This window comes from Scardinius erythrophthalmus, assembly GCF_964197995.2.
Source record: "Scardinius erythrophthalmus genome assembly, chromosome: 6".
NCBI classification, from domain to species: domain Eukaryota; kingdom Metazoa; phylum Chordata; class Actinopteri; order Cypriniformes; family Leuciscidae; genus Scardinius; species Scardinius erythrophthalmus.
Genome location: NC_138226.1, coordinates 38,460,555 through 38,478,946, shown reverse-complemented (window position 1 = coordinate 38,478,946; position 18,392 = coordinate 38,460,555). Strand labels below are relative to the sequence as shown.

The 18,392-nt window shown below is 40.3% G+C and overlaps 1 protein-coding gene across 10 annotated transcripts in view; it reads left to right on the top strand.

Annotated features, from left to right (window-relative positions):
* Positions 1 to 18,392, top strand: part of tlk1a (tousled-like kinase 1a) — a 51,243-nt gene that overhangs the window by 933 nt on the left and 31,918 nt on the right. The window lies entirely within an intron of this gene.

Below are 18,392 nucleotides of genomic sequence, written 5' to 3'. Positions count from 1 at the left end.
GCATCATAAGCTCATACTGTACTACAGTGCAACTGCTCAGGATGAGCTTCAGCAAGTCAAAATAAGAAAAAAGAAAACGTCAACTGGTAATTCACTGTTTTAGAACTTATATGCGTTATGATATTTGGCAATGTGATATCGCATTTTAAGATTACACAGTAAGCTGCCGATTTTGAGGTTAGATTTGAGGTTTTAGTGAGCAGGAGTGAGACTTGGAGACTCTGGTTCATGATGGCAAACAGGGTCGCGCATATGGAGCAAATGGATTTGTTTTGTTTTCTACCCTGGCTTTTATTAACTTTTTTGTATTGTTAAGCCACTTGTTAATTGTTTTGGGAAGTTAGATTTTTTTTGTTGTTGCAGTGTATGTTTCTATGCACATTTTTAATAAAGCACATTTAATGTATCACACATAGAGTTACTCCTAACAGTTTGGGCTTGGTCTTGCTGTAATGGGTGCAAGTTTTGGCATTGTGCCTTATTTAAGGTGTTGTCCACTTCCACACACATGGCATTTAGGATATTATTGGAGTTGTTGGCCAGTTGTCAAGTTGTGTCAGTCTGCACAGCTGACCTTTCATCCTGTCACTGAGCATTGCATCCTAATACTAATGTGTTTGTCTGTCAGCAGACCTAAATGAGATCATTTCACTGTACTCTTTCCATGCTGTTGCTTTTGCATGTGTTGTTTTCATTGCAAAGAGACTAAAGATAAGTGATATTCCCCCGGGGAGATGTTTAGGTGAGAAACTCTCAAGAGCTGTTTAACCGCAAGGATATAGCCTATATTGTGAACAACCACTGGTGTAGCAATGCAAATATAAATTATACAAATTTTCAATAATCAATCAACACATATATATATATATATATGTATATATATATATATATATATATATATATATATATATAATATGCATACACACACATACATTTTATATATGTGTGTATATGTATGGTGAAATAAAGTGATAGCATAAACCCAAAGTAGGTGTTTTTAATTGACAGTATAAGTATGTGTCAGAAACAGGTGGACACTGACTGTGCCTGTGAAGAGCAGAAAGCTAAAATGACATCCCTGCATTGTAAGGGTTCACCCGGGTGCTTGTGCAGGGGCCTGAGAGCAGGAGACCCGTGCAGAATGTCAAGGAAATGATGCCTCTTCACCAGAGAGTGCAAAAAGGACAAAGAGCAAGAGGCAGTATTGAGGATTAGGCTAACTACTAAATCCTTTATTTTTACATGGTTTTTATATTTGAATTATGTTGTCTGTCATTACTTTCTGTCTAAGATGTGGAAATGTAATTTAATTTATCAAGCCTGGGTGATGCTATTAAGCTGCATCTGTTTACTGTAGCTGGATCTCCCAGATGTGTTGTTTTTGAAGTATAAATCGATTATTTAGCACTCTTGAAACACATCCACTGAGTCGGAGGCTGCCCAAAATAGCCTCACCTTCTCCCGTCTGCCACCATTACGAAGTCTAATGATAAACCTCCCCTGCAGTCCTGTTTATGTCCTGGCCTGATAACACCACTGATCTTTGCACTGCCATTTTGTGTCAGTGGGAATGTGCTGGGCATCCATGTTGGCTCTTGGTGCTCCAGAGAGAGAGGGATAAGCCTGGTTAAGACTGCGGCCAGAGAGAGTTTCATACAGCAGTTTCTGCTACAGAGAACTCCTCGCTTCCTAATTCTGTTTTATAAGTCCTGTTCACAGCATGACACTACACAATACGTGTTTTACAGTAACACACCGCTGAAATGTCAAGAGCAAGAGTTCGATAAGTGTTCGGTATAGGGCTAAACGATATGGCCAAAATTGATATCGCGATATATTTTTTAATTTCGGTTGATACGATGTAATTGCGATATCGCTATGAACAATATAAAAGCCTCAGAAAAACTGCTAAGAACGTCCACAACGGATGATGTCTGTTAGGGGTGCGAATTGGCGAAAATGTGACGATTCGATAGTATTGCGATATTTGGGCCACGATTGCGATTCTTAACATATTTCGATACAGCATTGCGATTCGATTCTGCGATATATTGCGATTCATGTCCCCCATATTATTCAAAGGCACTGCAAAAAATGAGTAAAATAAGACTACTCACTTCAAATGTCACATTTAATTCTGTGAACATTATCTTCTACACATTAACTGAAGTGCAAAAACTTTGTCCTTGAACATTCAGGACTTAGGCTATTACAGGACAGGACGTAATTGTTCTCTGAATAGGAGACCTCTCACATGAATGGTGAGCTCCCAGCACATAACTTAAAATTATTTAAATACAATAGAGTAACATAAAGCAGACATAATTGAGTAACATAAACCTGAGAATAATAACAAATAAGAGTAACTTAGAGCTTCAATCAAATTGAGAAAATAAACAAAAATGTGTAGCCTACTGCTAGAGTCCAGTCCTGTTGGCTATAAGGTCGTTAACCAAAAATTAATTTCGGAATATTGGCATTTTTGTTTAGAAAACGGAGTTGGTCAACATGGCCACGCTTTCGATTTGAAAGAAATAATTATTACGGATCGTCATGTAACCGGTTGTGATGGTGAAGCCATTTTCATTTGAATTTGCTGTTGAATGCATGATGACAAAGCACCGCAACAAGCTTGTGGATGTAATACGCAAATGTAAATTATCAGAGTAAACTCTGAGAAAACCAATGGAGAAAACCCGAAAGTAAAACAGATCGTTTTATAATTAAATATTGTAATACTTCACGCTACCGCATCGATATAATTGCGTGCGCAAAATATCGCGATACTAAACAGAATCGATTTTTTCCCCCACCACTAATGTCTGTCTACAAACTTCTGAAAAACGAATTTGCCACGTCTATAAAACCTCCTCCTATAAAACTATATAATATTTTTAGAAATAAAAATGGTACAAATAAATTCATGTTCACCTTTTATTTGTATGTAGCCTTCATACAAAAAAGAAATGTGAAATCACCGTCAAATAAACATAAGACTCTCCACTTATTAATATCTTTAACTTTAAACTATAGGCTGATTATTTATATTACAGAAAAAAAGAGTGAGCAACAACAAAAACGCATGTTGCTGAGGGACATTGTTGAGTGCTGATGACACCCTGAATTCATTCCGATTGATGAATCTGAATGTAGTGTTTACATGAACGCTAAACAAGTGATCCGGTTGATGTGCGCGTATGTGTCACAAGCTTTAAATCGGAATAGATTTTTTTTCATGCCCAAACGTCAAATTTTTGGATGACAAACCAGTCGTCTGTGGATGACAAACCAGTCGTCTGTGGATGACAAACCAGTCGTCTGTGGATGAGAATCCGAATCTGTTGGTGGGATGTTGTCCTGGTCCACTTTACAGACGCTGCAGGAGTGAAAGGAGAATTTTAGAATGACGGGATACTCATTTATGAGACACTTTATTCAACAGGAAGAACAGCTCGTTCCACATGTCATACGTCATTACGCTATTTCTACAGTTAGTGTTATACGTTCCGCGTCTGAACGCCAGAGGGTGTCTCACGCAGACTAGTGCTGTCAAAAGTACCGACTTCGGTACCAAGTCGATACTGAAATTTTAAAATCGTAACGCTTTGTGTGCTGTTGAGCGGAATCATAAACACCTTGGCCATTGTACTCATGCACTCATCAAATATGTCTGTGATTGGCTACAATGATCAGCGCTTCAAAAACATGTTGTAAATATACATCAATGACGCTCTTCAGCGAGTGCGCTTGCACAGATACACACGGGAGTGTTTGAAAACAGGTGTCTAATGTCTATCAGTGGATCGGTCCACTGGCGCTGGTATACGCCTGCTTGTGCTTTCAAACACTACTGCTTTCAAAAAACTTTCAAACACTTCCGTGTGCTCTCAAACACTCTCATGCGTTGATCACTCACACATATCCGTTGAGCTTGTGAACACAATGGCCAATCAGAGGTCTTTATGAATAGGGTTAGGTACCGGAACTGGGCACCGATATGGAACCGCTCCCTATGTAACCTGACCGAATCAAAACACAGATTTCGGTGCCTCATTTCGGTGCCACATAAATGCCTCAGCTGTCTTTTAATATATTTGCCCTCTGGTTCTCCTAAACGGACGTAAGAAGCATCATCACTGCATGTGATCGTTAGTTAACGCTTTGATGCGTACGATCGTTCACACCGGTGTGATTAGAACGTTCAGATCGTGTGATCATCAACTTCTAAATTCAAATCTGCGTTCGTGTGTTGGCTGGCGCTGCAGAGACAGACGATCTCAGTGTTGTCACATATCACAACTATTCAGTGTTTTCAACCACACAAGCTTTATTTTAGGTTTCAGACATTTAAATACACATAAGTACTAGCAAAACAACATTTATAGTTTGTAAAATATACCCTGATGTCTATGGAAGCAATAACAATCAATAACAATCCTTTTAATTATAAATTGATGACGTGTTTAGATACACATTGTGTAGGTAACTATAAAATTTACTCTATTCTTCTCACACTTCACCAGCCACTTTAATGTATTTCGGGAGAAGTGGATGAATTGAGGTGTTGTAGGCCTAAATCTGACTCATTAACTAACATGAATCACGATCATTATAAAGGTTTCTTAAATGACAAAACACATTCACTTGCATGTATTTAAGAATAAAAATATCAGCCAATGACTGAATTATTCATTCAAGAACGTTGTGCAAGTTAACTGCAAGAATAGAGCCGCGAACCTCACATACTTTTTTAAAATCCAGCCTTCAGTTGATCCTGATGAGCGCTAAACATGATGGCGTTCTTCTTCCACAATGGGTTTCACAGCATTTAAGGTGATGCATTCTAAAATAACGCTCACCTTGTGCAGGACATGCAATAAGTCAGGAGAGGTGTCGTATTTGTCCAGAGAAGGAAAAAAAAAATGTGAAAAGAATTGCTGAGATTTAAAGCTGGTTTGTAGCATACCGAATACAGACTTTGCAGTTATTAGTACTGTAGTATTATTTAGTGTTTAATTATTGTATTTGGGTTAGGTGGCTTAGGTTTTAATGTGAATTTATGTAAATTTGTTGTGTTTTGTATTTAGACTACTTATATTTATATATTTACAATTTTAATATATTCAATTTTAAGAATCGTCCACGTCCGCATCGCCATGCATCTAAGAATCCAATTTTTCCCCACCCCTAATGGTTAATCATTAAAAGATCACACTCTCGATTCAAACAGCCATGCAACCTTATTCCCAAATGACAATGATTTGGCTGTGTCTTTAAAACCTTTAACAATTACGATCACAACGGAACAAATCTGCGTTGGCGCTGCCGCTGATCCAGAGCGAGCAGTTGTCATGTATAGGTATGAAAAAGTTTTTCAACCATACAGTCTCATTATTTCTGTTACAAACATTCAGATCATCACAGAAGTACTGGAATAAAAGTTTATAGTTCGGATATAATATGATGTCTACAGTAGTGATCAAAATAGAGTAAATCACCTATCCAAAGTAACTTGACGCTTCAATTGAAGATTGTATCAATTAGGCTACATAGTTACACCAGTAGGTGGTGACAAGTAGTCACTTCAAAGAACTAGCGATGGTGTTGTTGCCTCACTTCGGCTGCTTCTGGACCAAAAAGCTGTGATTGAACACACAGCACAGTGTTTGATCCACACACAAAGTAGTTCCTGTTGAAAGATTTTATTTGCAGTGATGTTTCGAGCCAATGGCCCTTCCTCAGACTTGCTATATCAGACTACAGAGCATCTAACACATGTATAGTAAGCATTATCTTCATTTTACCTCAGAAAATGCTATACCTTTCAACATATTCATATTCATACATATATGACTACAGCTAGCTAATATCACTGTATAGTGTGTGTCATATATGACTTTTGCTCCTCAGACTTCTGATATACTGGGATAGTTGTTTTGGAACACAACATATATCAGCTGTGTCATCCCTCAAGAACATTGTTTTACAGAGCATCTGGTACATGTATAGTAAGTAGCCTATTATCTTAATTTTTTACCTCAGAATGTTATATTCCAACAACATACATTTATGACTGCTGCTAACAGGTCGCTAACATTACTATATACTATCTAGGTCAAAGAGATGTGTTTTTAGTCTAGCTTTGAACTGACAGAGTGTGTCTGCTTCCCGGACAATGTTAGGAAGACTGTTCCAGAGTTTTGGTGCGAAACAGGAAAAGGATCTACCGCCAGCAGTCGATTTTGATATTCTAGGTATTATCAACTGGCCGGAATTTTGAGATCGCAATAGACGTGAAGGACTATAATGCGTTAAGAGCTCGCTGTACTGTGGAGCTAAACCATTTAGTGCTTTGTAAGTGATCAGCAATATTTTAAAATGTATACGATGTTTAAAGGGGCATTTCACCCATTTGAACATTGTTTTTTATTTAAAGTGGGTCATATATGTAGTCGAAATGTAAAAGAAATTTTGAATTTGGTGCCTTTGTGACCAAGAAAAGACAAAAAATAACTTCAGGACGCATTTGTATGAAAGACAACAACTCCCACAATGCACCACATTGCACAGCTCCGCAAGCCACTCCCACTAATCCAGAAAGCGCATATCTGCCTATAAGAGAAATCACTCTTCCGTCTACAAGGCTAGCTACCACCAGAGCTTGAAATTAATTTCACATTCACACAAAATGTCTAGTTAGTTGGCGAACTCATTAGTGCATTACTCCTCGTTTGTATTTCTTTCGAAAAGGTGAATTATTGCATGGTACCTGGATGTTCAGTCAGAACATTATGCGGTGCGAAACTAGGAAACTAGTTCACAACACAAACGTCTGTGTCCTCGTCTGATTCAGAGATTTCGTCCAGGAGAAATTGTCATCGTTGAAATTCTTTGCCGCAGACGGACTCTATCTCTGTGTTCGTAGCGGTTCGTAGTTGCATAGTGAGATCACCGGCGCCACCGGTCCGCCCTAACTCGAGCCAGTCCGGGCTCCTCGTCCGCGGCAGGCAGGGCTTCTGCCTCGGCTGCTCTTCGCTATAATGCGGCTTGTAAAGGTAGCCACAAACACCTGATTCAAGCATCCGACTTCCGAAATCCTCTTCCTCTAGTCTATATCATATTGAGCACTCTCCTCCACTATTGTCATAACTTTACATCTGTCTCCACAGCGCCTGTTAGCTTAGCTTCAAACAAGATGGAGGATATTGCTTTCAGTTTCAGAGAGTAAAGTCCCACCCACTGATCTGTAATAGGTCTGTAGCGTGAGCGGGTCCCGCCCCCTGGGAGAGATGAGGAACGAGTGCTTGTAGTCTCAACAGAAATCCCCCCCTCTTACACTTCCTCCTACAATGACGCAAAATGACGATTTTTGCGTCATTGTAGGAGGACGTGTAAGAGGTAAATAACAGATTTCTCCCGTATCAGGGAAAAATGAAAGAGTGTTGCACGACCATTCAATAGTATGACTGGGTTTCTAACAATGCAAAGCTTAATGCAAATGGGTGAAGTGTCCCTTTAATAGGGAGCCAATGCAGTGTTGACAGAACCGGGCTAATATGGTCATACTTCCTGGTTCTAGTAAGAACTCAAACTGCGGCATTTTTGTCCAGCTGTAGTTTGTTTATTAAGCGTGCAGGGCAACCACCCAATAGAGCATTACAATAATCTAGCCTTGATGTCATGAACGCATTAACTAATTGTTCCGCATTTGTCAATGAGAGCATATGACATAATTTAGATATATTTTAAAGATATATTTAAGAAGGGGTATGTCAAGCTGAGGAGTCCATTAACTGGAAGCAGTGCATTTTCTGCCAGTCTGATGATAAAAAGAAAGGAGTCCTGGTCCAACACCCTAGATTAGAGTCCAATGGTCTCATTCTTCAGGTAGTTCAAGAGAGGGTCAGTTTGAATGATGTGAACTATGTCCAAGTACAAAGGTGACTGCAAAATTGCACACCAGAAACAGTGTGCACAGAGAAGGCAGTCCGGCATCGCTCCTGTAACTCAAGTGCAACTAATAAGGTTGAAATACAATGTGCAAGAGACCACAATGCACATGCTTTAGCTACAGGACACTACACTGCCGAAAAGAAGCAGCACAGAAACGGCTGAGCCAGACCCCTCAACATCTGGTTCTTCATTGCCATTCACACAATCCCATACAAATCCACTGGATAAGTGATGGCATCTCTTCTGCAAACATAGGGCAGAAAGTGACTAGCTCCCTCCAACACTTGGAGCTCTGAAGCAGCACATCTTGAGAGTCCATGCCCAAACAAGTGTATGGGCACAGGCAGCTAGCCTGGTCCTACCAGACTCTCGTAAATTTTATTTGTACAGAGAGTCTGGCCACTCTCCATTGACAAGCGTTAACTTCCTTGAAGGCGGGTACTCTGTTGAAGTTTAAAACTATTGGATCTGCCTAGAGCCACTCTGGATCTGCCATAACCAATCGCTAACGTTTGGTCATGACGTATGTCTACAACTCAAACTAGCGCACCTCAACGTCATCGTTCTCAGCCACTCCCTCTGTTCGCTGATTGGACTGCCAAAAATAGTGAAGGAAAATTAAAATTGAGCGGAGGTACGTAGGAGGGCGGAGCCAGGCTAACAGGCAGCCATTGCTCTGCAGGATCCACAGCTGGATCCTCTGCAAAACGGATACTTCAAACACTCATTTTTGACCCACTTATGCATCTATGGGTTAATGTGGCAAAGTCTTGTAGCTTTGTAACTAGCACCATTGGATTCCCTGACCCTGAAAATGTGGGTTTAGCAGTTAAAATCAACATTCCATCTTATTCAGAAGCCGAGATATTACAAATTAAAGTTTTACGACGGCTATTTTTTTTTTTTCCGCCACATAGACATCTGGGCAAATGCAAACATTGATTTTCTGACTCCTTATACAATAACCTTTCCAAAAATGTATAGTTTAGCAAATCCCCCCAAAATTCCCACAAAAATATATAGTGAACCTGACTATTACTTTCTCTCTTTCTTCACTTTCGCTTTAAAATTCTCGTGCACTGACTCGTTTGCTAAACTGAACTGCCAGTCAGAGTTCCCACTCTCACCGATGGCCCCGACGCCGATTCAACATGCTGTTCATGCATTCAACATTCAATTGGGCAAACTGCTCAATTCATATAAAAAAATAAATAAAAATAGGCTATATATAATTTTTTTTTTATTAGACTGCATGAATTAATGCATGATTAGTTCAGAATCGTGGGAAAATCTAATTTGAAAATAAAATTTACTTTAAACAAAAAAATAATAATTGTGATTCTCAAAATTCAGCTTTACTGTACTAATTGGTATGATTTAGGGCTGCCCCAACTAAAGATTTTTCTAGTTGACTAGTAGTCGTTCATTTAAGCCATTAGTCGACTAATCGCATGTTTATATTAATTTAATTACTAAAATATATATGGAGGAGAATACTAAGCCATAATGAGCGTTTAAAATACTGTAACCGTGATACCCACTCAAGCGCACACATAACGCTTGTCAAAAGTAATGATTATGAATGTGTTGGGTAAAAAAAAAATAGCATGGAGGCATTTTAATTGTTTATTAATAAACTAGTGTTTTCTGTGCTGGTGTCTGCTGCAAAGACAATTTGACAATGCTGACTCGCCATCTCCGCAGTGTAGTGGATGCGTCTATAGAGAGAAATGCACCTTCCATAAGGATTACATGGGTCTAATCAGAGAGTGTTTCTTCATTTAAAAATAGACAATTCAAGCTTTCTATAGATATATTTCTCATGTCTGTGAGGCATGTAGCCTATACACACTGAGTTTCGGTTCGATTATGTGTTTCGGTTCGATTATGTGCTTCGGTTCACGGAGATTGACGGCAGAAAGCGCATCCTGATTTTTATTTTTATTTTACAAGGGCACAAAATTTTCTTGTTTTTGTGAGTTTACACAAATAAAAGTAGTTTGTACAAACAACCCTTTACAGCTTTGAATTACTCTTATCTGTATGCGTATTTTATTTTGATTCCGCTGTTGTCTTGAAAAATGCGAGTGATCGCGCCAGCTCTAAGATTATAACTAACGTTTAATCGACTGTTAGGGGGCAGCCCTGTATGAGTGCTATTTTTACCTTGATGACATATGTTAAAAAATCTTTTTCTTAAAGGGGTCATATAATGCCATTTTTGTACAAGCTAATATGATTCTTTAGGGTCTAAATTAAAAGTTTGTAATATACTTTAATTAAAAACTCGCATTAGTATTGTTAGAAAACACTAATTTTACCTGGTCAAAAACAGCTCTGTTTTCAGCACGCCGTTTCAGTGCATGTGTCTTTAAATGATAATGAGCTTTGCTCACCCCACCCCTCTGTTCTGTGCGTACACCGTTTCTAACACAATAACCACGCGTTGTTCATTATAAACGTGGGATTATTAATTATATTGAGAACGTCGTACATAGAAAACATGCCGTAATGTACCCTGAGTGTAAACCTTAGATGCATTTATCATGAAACAAAACTCAGCCACTGCATCTTCAACGGCTCGGATTTAGGAACATCCAAATGACTGCTGTGTTCCTTATTACATCTAAGAACAGAACACCACAATCGCTTAGACGCCATTCTGCTCCAGCATATCAACAATGGCGGACTACTATGACGGCAGCTGTCACAGCTCGCTCAGGGCGGGTCTTGTGTTGAAACACGGCTGTCACTCACAATCGCGGGAGGGGCGTTGGATATTATGACGTCACAATATCGAACGGCTTGATTTCAGAGAGGGTCAAACATATAAGGAGTAGGGTTGCAAAGGGGCGGAAAATTTCCGGTAAATTTCCGGAAAGTTTCCGGTAAATTTCCATGGGAAGTTAAGCTGGGGAATTTTGGAAATATTCATTACCACGGCAACCGCTTGCGCGTCCACTCTGAAAGTAACTGTACACATAAGAGACGGATAGATACATTATTATGACCGCCGCTAGCGTAGCTAGCGAAAGCGGTCATATAGGGATTGTCAAAGTTTTTTTTTTTTCCCGTCACCTTACTGAATTTTTCGTCAACGATACCAGGGACACCGAAGCACCGGGGAACATGAAATTTGGTGGGTATGTAGCCCCACTAGACTTCTAAGGAAAAATTTCGTTTGGTCCCCGGGGGCCACTCCCCCCCCGCGCTGGGCCCCCCCAAACCCCAAAAAATGCAGTTTTTCCTAAATAACTACCTGAACCGTGGCACCGAGGATGAAGAAATTTTTATGGTATGTTGGTCTACTAGACTTTTACGGAAAAATTTCGTTTGGTCCCCGGGGGCCACTTCCCCCCCCCCGCGCTGGGGCCCCCGTAAATTTTTCGTCAACGATACCAGGGACACCGAAGCACCGGGGAACATGAAATTTGGTGGGCATGTAGCCCCACTAGACTTCTAAGGAAAAATTTCGTTTGGTCCCCGGGGGCCACTCCCCCCCCGCGCTGGGCCCCCCCAAACCCAAAAAAATGCAGTTTTTCCTAAATAACTACCTGAACCGTGACACCGAGGATGAAGAAATTTTTATGGTATGTTGGTCTACTAGACTTTTACGGAAAAATTTCGTTTGGTCCCCGGGGGCCACTTCCCCCCCCCGCGCTGGGGCCCCCGTAAATTAAAGCCCAATTCCAAAAGGATATATTAGTGCTTGCTCCAGACTTTATTTGAGGTGGGAAGAATAATTATGACCGCCGCTAGCGTAGCTAGCGAAAGCGGTCATATAGGGATTGTCAAAGTTTTTTTTTTTTTTTTTTTCCCGTCACCTTACTGAATTTTTCGTCAACGATACCAGGGACACCGAAGCACCGGGGAACAAGAAATTTGGTGGGCATGTAGCCCCACTAGACTTCTAAGGAAAAATTTCGTTTGGTCCCCGGGGGCCACTCCCCCCCCGCGCTGGGCCCCCCCAAACCCCAAAAAATGCAGTTTTTCCTAAATAACTACCTGAACCGTGGCACCGAGGATGAAGAAATTTTTATGGTATGTTGGTCTACTAGACTTTTACGGAAAAATTTCGTTTGGTCCCCGGGGGCCACTTCCCCCCCCGCACTGGGGCCCCCGTAAATTTTTCGTCAACGATACCAGGGACACCGAAGCACCGGGGAACATGAAATTTGGTGGGCATGTAGCCCCACTAGACTTCTAAGGAAAAATTTCGTTTGGTCCCCGGGGGCCACTCCCCCCCCGCGCTGGGCCCCCCCAAACCCCAAAAAATGCAGTTTTTCCTAAATAACTACCTGAACCGTGGCACCGAGGATGAAGAAATTTTTATGGTATGTTGGTCTACTAGACTTTTACGGAAAAATTTCGTTTGGTCCCCGGGGGCCACTCCCCCCCCCCGCGCTGGGGCCCCCGTAAATTTTTCGTCAACGATACCAGGGACACCGAAGCACCGGGGAACATGAAATTTGGTGGGCATGTAGCCCCACTAGACTTCTGAGGAAAAATTTCGTTTGGTCCCCGGGGGCCACTCCCCCCCCGCGCTGGGCCCCCCCAAACCCCAAAAAATGCAGTTTTTCCTAAATAACTACCTGAACCGTGGCACCGAGGATGAAGAAATTTTTATGGTATGTTGGTCTACTAGACTTTTACAGAAAAATTTCGTTTGGTCCCCGGGGGCCACTCCCCCCCCGCGCTGGGGCCCCCGTAAATTTTTCGTCAACGATACCAGGGACACCGAAGCACCGGGGAACATGAAATTTGGTGGGCATGTAGCCCCACTAGACTTCTGAGGAAAAATTTCGTTTGGTCCCCGGGGGCCACTCCCCCCCCCGCGCTGGGCCCCCCCAAACCCAAAAAAATGCAGTTTTTCCTAAATAACTACCTGAACCGTGACACCGAGGATGAAGAAATTTTTATGGTATGTTGGTCTACTAGACTTTTACGGAAAAATTTCGTTTGGTCCCCGGGGGCCACTTCCCCCCCCGCGCTGGGGCCCCCGTAAATTTTTCGTCAACGATACCAGGGACACCGAAGCACCGGGGAACATGAAATTTGGTGGGCATGTAGCCCCACTAGACTTCTAAGGAAAAATTTCGTTTGGTCCCCGGGGGCCACTCCCCCCCCGCGCTGGGCCCCCCCAAACCCAAAAAAATGCAGTTTTTCCTAAATAACTACCTGAACCGTGGCACCGAGGATGAAGAAATTTTTATGGTATGTAGGGCCCACTCTTAAGGGCCCACATCAACCTAGCCCATAATCACTCATTTGTGATTTGCGCCCCTCCCATAAAAAATGAAAATGCAATATTATTCTGCTTTAATCGCCCCTATCTTCAGTGGAGATGTTCAGAACTGCACCATATTTCATGTGTATGATTAACTTGACATCCTCTGGGGGTATCCTCTGCTAAGTTTTGTAGAATTTCATCCATGGGGGGGGTATAAAATCAATTCATTTATGTGCACATTTTGTGACTGTACACTCATCGGCCTGTAGATGGTGCTGTTGAGCGAAGGGTTGCTGGTTTAGGATGATACTGTCACACACACACATGCAGGAATACAAACAAATGCAAGCATGCACACACACTGACATCCACACGCACATCCACGGTTCCATACACACACTTACAAATCCACATGCACAGACACACGAACACACACGCGCACACATACATACACGCACAGACACACACACACACACACACACACACACACACACACAGACAGACATGCACATACTATTACTTTTTTTAGGTATATACATAAACACGCAATACAGCCAAATTACTCCACGTCATTTATTTTTGTGGAAAGCCAGTGCAGGCCTGAGCGGCGGTCATATTTTGTACCGCGATGCGGTACATCTAGTTTAAGGTTATTTCTGTTTATTAGAATATTGATATATGAACTTGTTGTCAAGTAAGCCCTGTTGCGAGCATGTGCGTCTCTCTAAGCTTTCAGTGTGCTGCACTGCTCTAGTTGACTTCTGCACCTTCCCCCCTGAAAATATCACGTTCATTTTGAAAACCTAATTCCTTTTGTGGATCCTCTTGGTCTTTCTTCATGTTTCTTTGACAAATATCAGTGTCTCAGTCTCACGCACGCTGCACGTGAGTTAACCACGCCTACTTATTTACATGTCGCGGTATACACAGAATAAAAAAATATGTTACGGTTGACATTTTCTTCCGCGGTAACGATATATACCGTCATACCGCCCAGCCCTACTTATGTGGTAAATAAAGTTATGCTAGCTTATTTAGCATCTAACTTATCAGCTTGCTATCTACTAGATGGATACATTTGTATGTGATGTTTGCAATTTAAACATTAAATAAATATATTTCCCCATAATATCATCAAAACTTACTTCACTTTGTTTAGTCCACAGGCTCAAATGTGTGCCTTCAATAGTCTTGTGCTTTGGGCTTCTGTACATGTGATGGAGGCATGCACAGTGCCAGTGTGGTCTCAATAGCCATGCAGTAAGCAGTGTGCTATGTGCATGTGATTGAGGAATGGCATGGATATTCAAGTGTATTTGAATGGCATCTGTTTGTTTTAGTCAAGATTATGCTAAAATATACTTTCCTCAACTATATTTAAGTTCCCTATGAAGAGCCAACCCTCAACTTTGAAAATTCCCAGTTTATTCCCGTTTATTCCCATAAATTCCTGTTAATTCCCTTAAATTCCCATTAATTCCCATGGAAAGTTTCCATCTTTGAAAATTCCCAGAATTTTGCAACCCTAATAAGGAGATTAAAACAAAACCACTGGATGGATTTTTATCATGATAGGATGGTTGTGTACAGGCACTGCCAACAGACATTTCAGTGCAATCAACTTGTAAAAGTGCATGTACCATTATATGACCCCTTTAACTGATTGAGATCGACACCAAACCTTTTCATTCAGATCAAAATTCCATTCGTATTATGAAGCTCAGTCAGATGAATTGAGGTGTATTAAATTTGAGGGGAACTGATTATAAGGTTGCATGTACACAGCCATTATAGTTATGACTTCTGAACTTCGAGTTAAATTAGAGCAACTGCTTAAATTAGCCTAGAGCTTCCCAAGAATATGTTCACACATCTGTCCTAGCAGAGGAATCACAGTTGTAGAGAATGGCATTATCTATCGACATGATCCACTAGGGTTTTTGCTAGGGGTGCAACGGATCAAAAAACTCACGGTTCGGATCGTTTCTCGGATCAGAGTCACGGATCGGATCATTTTTCGGATCAGAAAAAAAAAAAAAAAAAAAAAAAAGACAAGATAAATAAACATAAGTTTTGTCTTTTTGTTTATTAACACTTTTAAAATATTACATTAAAATATATAAAATCAACAGTGGGTGCGCGACGGGATGACGTAACGTGGCCATGCTTGATGGGTTTCCACCCATGTCCCGATACCACTTTTTCACTTCCGATACGATACCGATGCCGCAGCTTTGGCTATTTGCCGATACTGATATCAATCCGATATTTTTATTTTATTCTTGAACTAATACTACTAATAATAAAATATATGTATGCACTTTGCTCAATTAGCCACATAAAAACATCTCACTCAAATGGAGAACAAATACTTCTCCAGAGTATAGTCCACAACCACAGTTGATAATGAAAGACTGCCACCCTTTATTCAAAAGGCCTTGAGATATGTTTGGTAATTGTACCTGAATGAATTTAAAATTAAAATAGAACTTTAACGTTATTCTCATCTGAATTATAAATAATTTATTTCTGTATAAAATAATACTACCATTAAAAACACATTTGATTTTCTTTTTTAATCAATGTAGAATGTGTAACTTCAAAATAAACAGATTACTCTGTTTGAGGACAAGAAATGAAAACCAATGCAATATGATGAATGTCCAAAAGATGAGATAATTTTTGCTTTTAAACAGTGTGTGTGTGTGTGTGTGAGTGTGTGTGCGTGTTTGGGTGACAGTTGTAGTTTACAGTTTACTGTTCCACGTTTCCACTGTTCGATCGCGCCCGTGCCTCTCTCTCTCGCTCTCTCTCTCTCTCGCTCTCTCTCTCTCTCTCACACACACACACACACACGCGTCGCATTGCAATCTTGACATCGCAGCCTGTTCATTTTGCTGCGTTCACACGAAACGCGAGTAGAGCGTCAAGTTCGCGTTTAGTTCGATGCTTGAACAGTTTGAATCCTTTCGCGCGTCCAAAGCGAATAGGACGCGCCGCGCGCGTATAATGATAAAGCGAGCTTTTGAAGAGAAATAGACGCGTGTTCCAGGGAAGCCAAAATGCTCCCATACAAGGGATTTAAATGACGCGGGGCGTTCAAGCTCCTCCGTTCCTCCGCTCGCCATGACCACGCTGTGTGTGGACTGAACATGCACACAACTTCTTTCTTTTTTTTTCATAAATCAATCCGCGAATCACGTGTGTGCCGAACCGAAGATATTGATCCGAACGGATCACGGATCAATGATGATCCGTTGCACCACTAGTTTTTGCAAACACAATGTTACATTTTTCTGTCTTTATTTTTGGTAGTATTTGTTTTACATTACATTATACATTAAAAACACGATAAACTACTTGTTGTGCTTAAAGCATGTTTGTACTACCTTTCTTTAAAATACATTGTATAGGCTATATGATGCAATGGCATTCAGACATTTTTAAATGTGACTTAACCGTCCAAATAATTTTTGAGGCTACTGTATGTTTAAAAGTCTGTGTTACAAGGTGACAAAGTTTCTCTCTCTCTCTAAGTGACACTGATTAAATAATCTCTCATTTTTATGAAGGAAGCAATACTAACAGTGTCTGTTTCTGCTCTCATTTAATTTAGTGTCTGAGTTGGTGGGAGTCTCTCCAGAACAGTTGTCATTTACACAGTTGCAATAAATGTTTTATCATGGCTGTCTAAACATAAACTCTATAAACAAGCATCATTAAACACATTGGTACTGTGGGCGACATTAGTCCCTTGAGACATTACTTTTAGAGTATATCAAATTTTGCTTGATGATGTGAGTCTCAGGCAGCACAGCAACATACCATTTACTTATATTATTTGCGGTCTACGCAACAAAATTGTGTTTCTCTTCTAAACTTTTCATTTCTTTCGATTTTATGTAATTCTCTAAATTGTGCAATCTATTAGATTAAATTGTTTAGGGTGAAGTACTCAAATTATTTGTTTACTGAATCTGTTCCCAGCGTGCTTTATTCTGTACTTAATGAGGAAAGTAAAAATGTTGAAAATAAGTAGAATTTTATGTAGAATTTTTGAGTAAGATGAGAAAAGGGGGAGATAGGGTTGTGTTGATAGATATCATGTATCGACGATAGTCAGAAAGATATCGCCGATGGGGATAATTCACTAGTTTTCCTTTTAATGTATTCAATTATTAATATTAAATTAATATTGGACTTACAATTAATTTGCATTCCGTAATTTCATAACGTCATTTACATAACCACACTTGCAACACCACTTGAGGATTGAGGACTCCTCAAAGAAAATGTTTTTAAAGTCCCCCTGTAATCAATAATGTTAAACCCTAAAACTCGTCTTTGATCACCAAAATGGCATTGAAACGCATTGAAATCTGTGCTGACGGCATGGCTGGGTGCTTGATCTTACACACCTGTGGCAATTGGTCTTATTGAAACACCTCAATTCAATAATTAAGATGCGTGTCCCAGTACTTTTGTCCATATAGTTTATATATGTAGTATAATATCTTATTTTATAAAACTTTTCTTTTGACAAAAAAAATAAAAACCCTACGTTCTTTGAACCATGTAAATCATGGTTCTTCAGGTCATTTTAATTACATAGATGACGCTTACCTAAACAACATGTAGTTCTATTCTAATATCAGAATTTTCTGATTGTTTCAATTGCTGATTCCAGTACATGTTTAGAAGAATTAAAATTGTAGGCCTAATGAGTATTTAGTAGTATTAGAGTTGATCTCCCCTTCCTTAACAACCTGCTTCAGCCCCAACCCCAACCTGTCTCCTCCTCCGCCGGTCACGAGTTTGCAGGTATGAATGTTGTTCTCAGTCCCATCGTGTGACGTGACATTTCTCATGTTTCTTTGTGTCATCAGTCTAAGCGTCACGACTCTGTGTCAATGCAGACCAGACCAGTTACTGAGCAGGACTAGTAAAGGAGATATTATGTCATGATGATGTGTTGCAGTGTTAAAAAGTTTGTTTTACACCTTTCTTGTCATTAACACGCAGTGAATTAATGTTTGTGTGTTTTAGTTTGTAATAAGCTGAGACTGGCCATAATTCTGTATCCATTTCTCTCCTGCATGTGTCTCCCCGTGTCCCCTGATGTAATCCTGTAGGCCTATGTCTCAGGGGTGTTGTGTGTTCTCTCCTTATTATATTTGTGTGATCTGGCTTTGTTGATCTCATAGAAGGA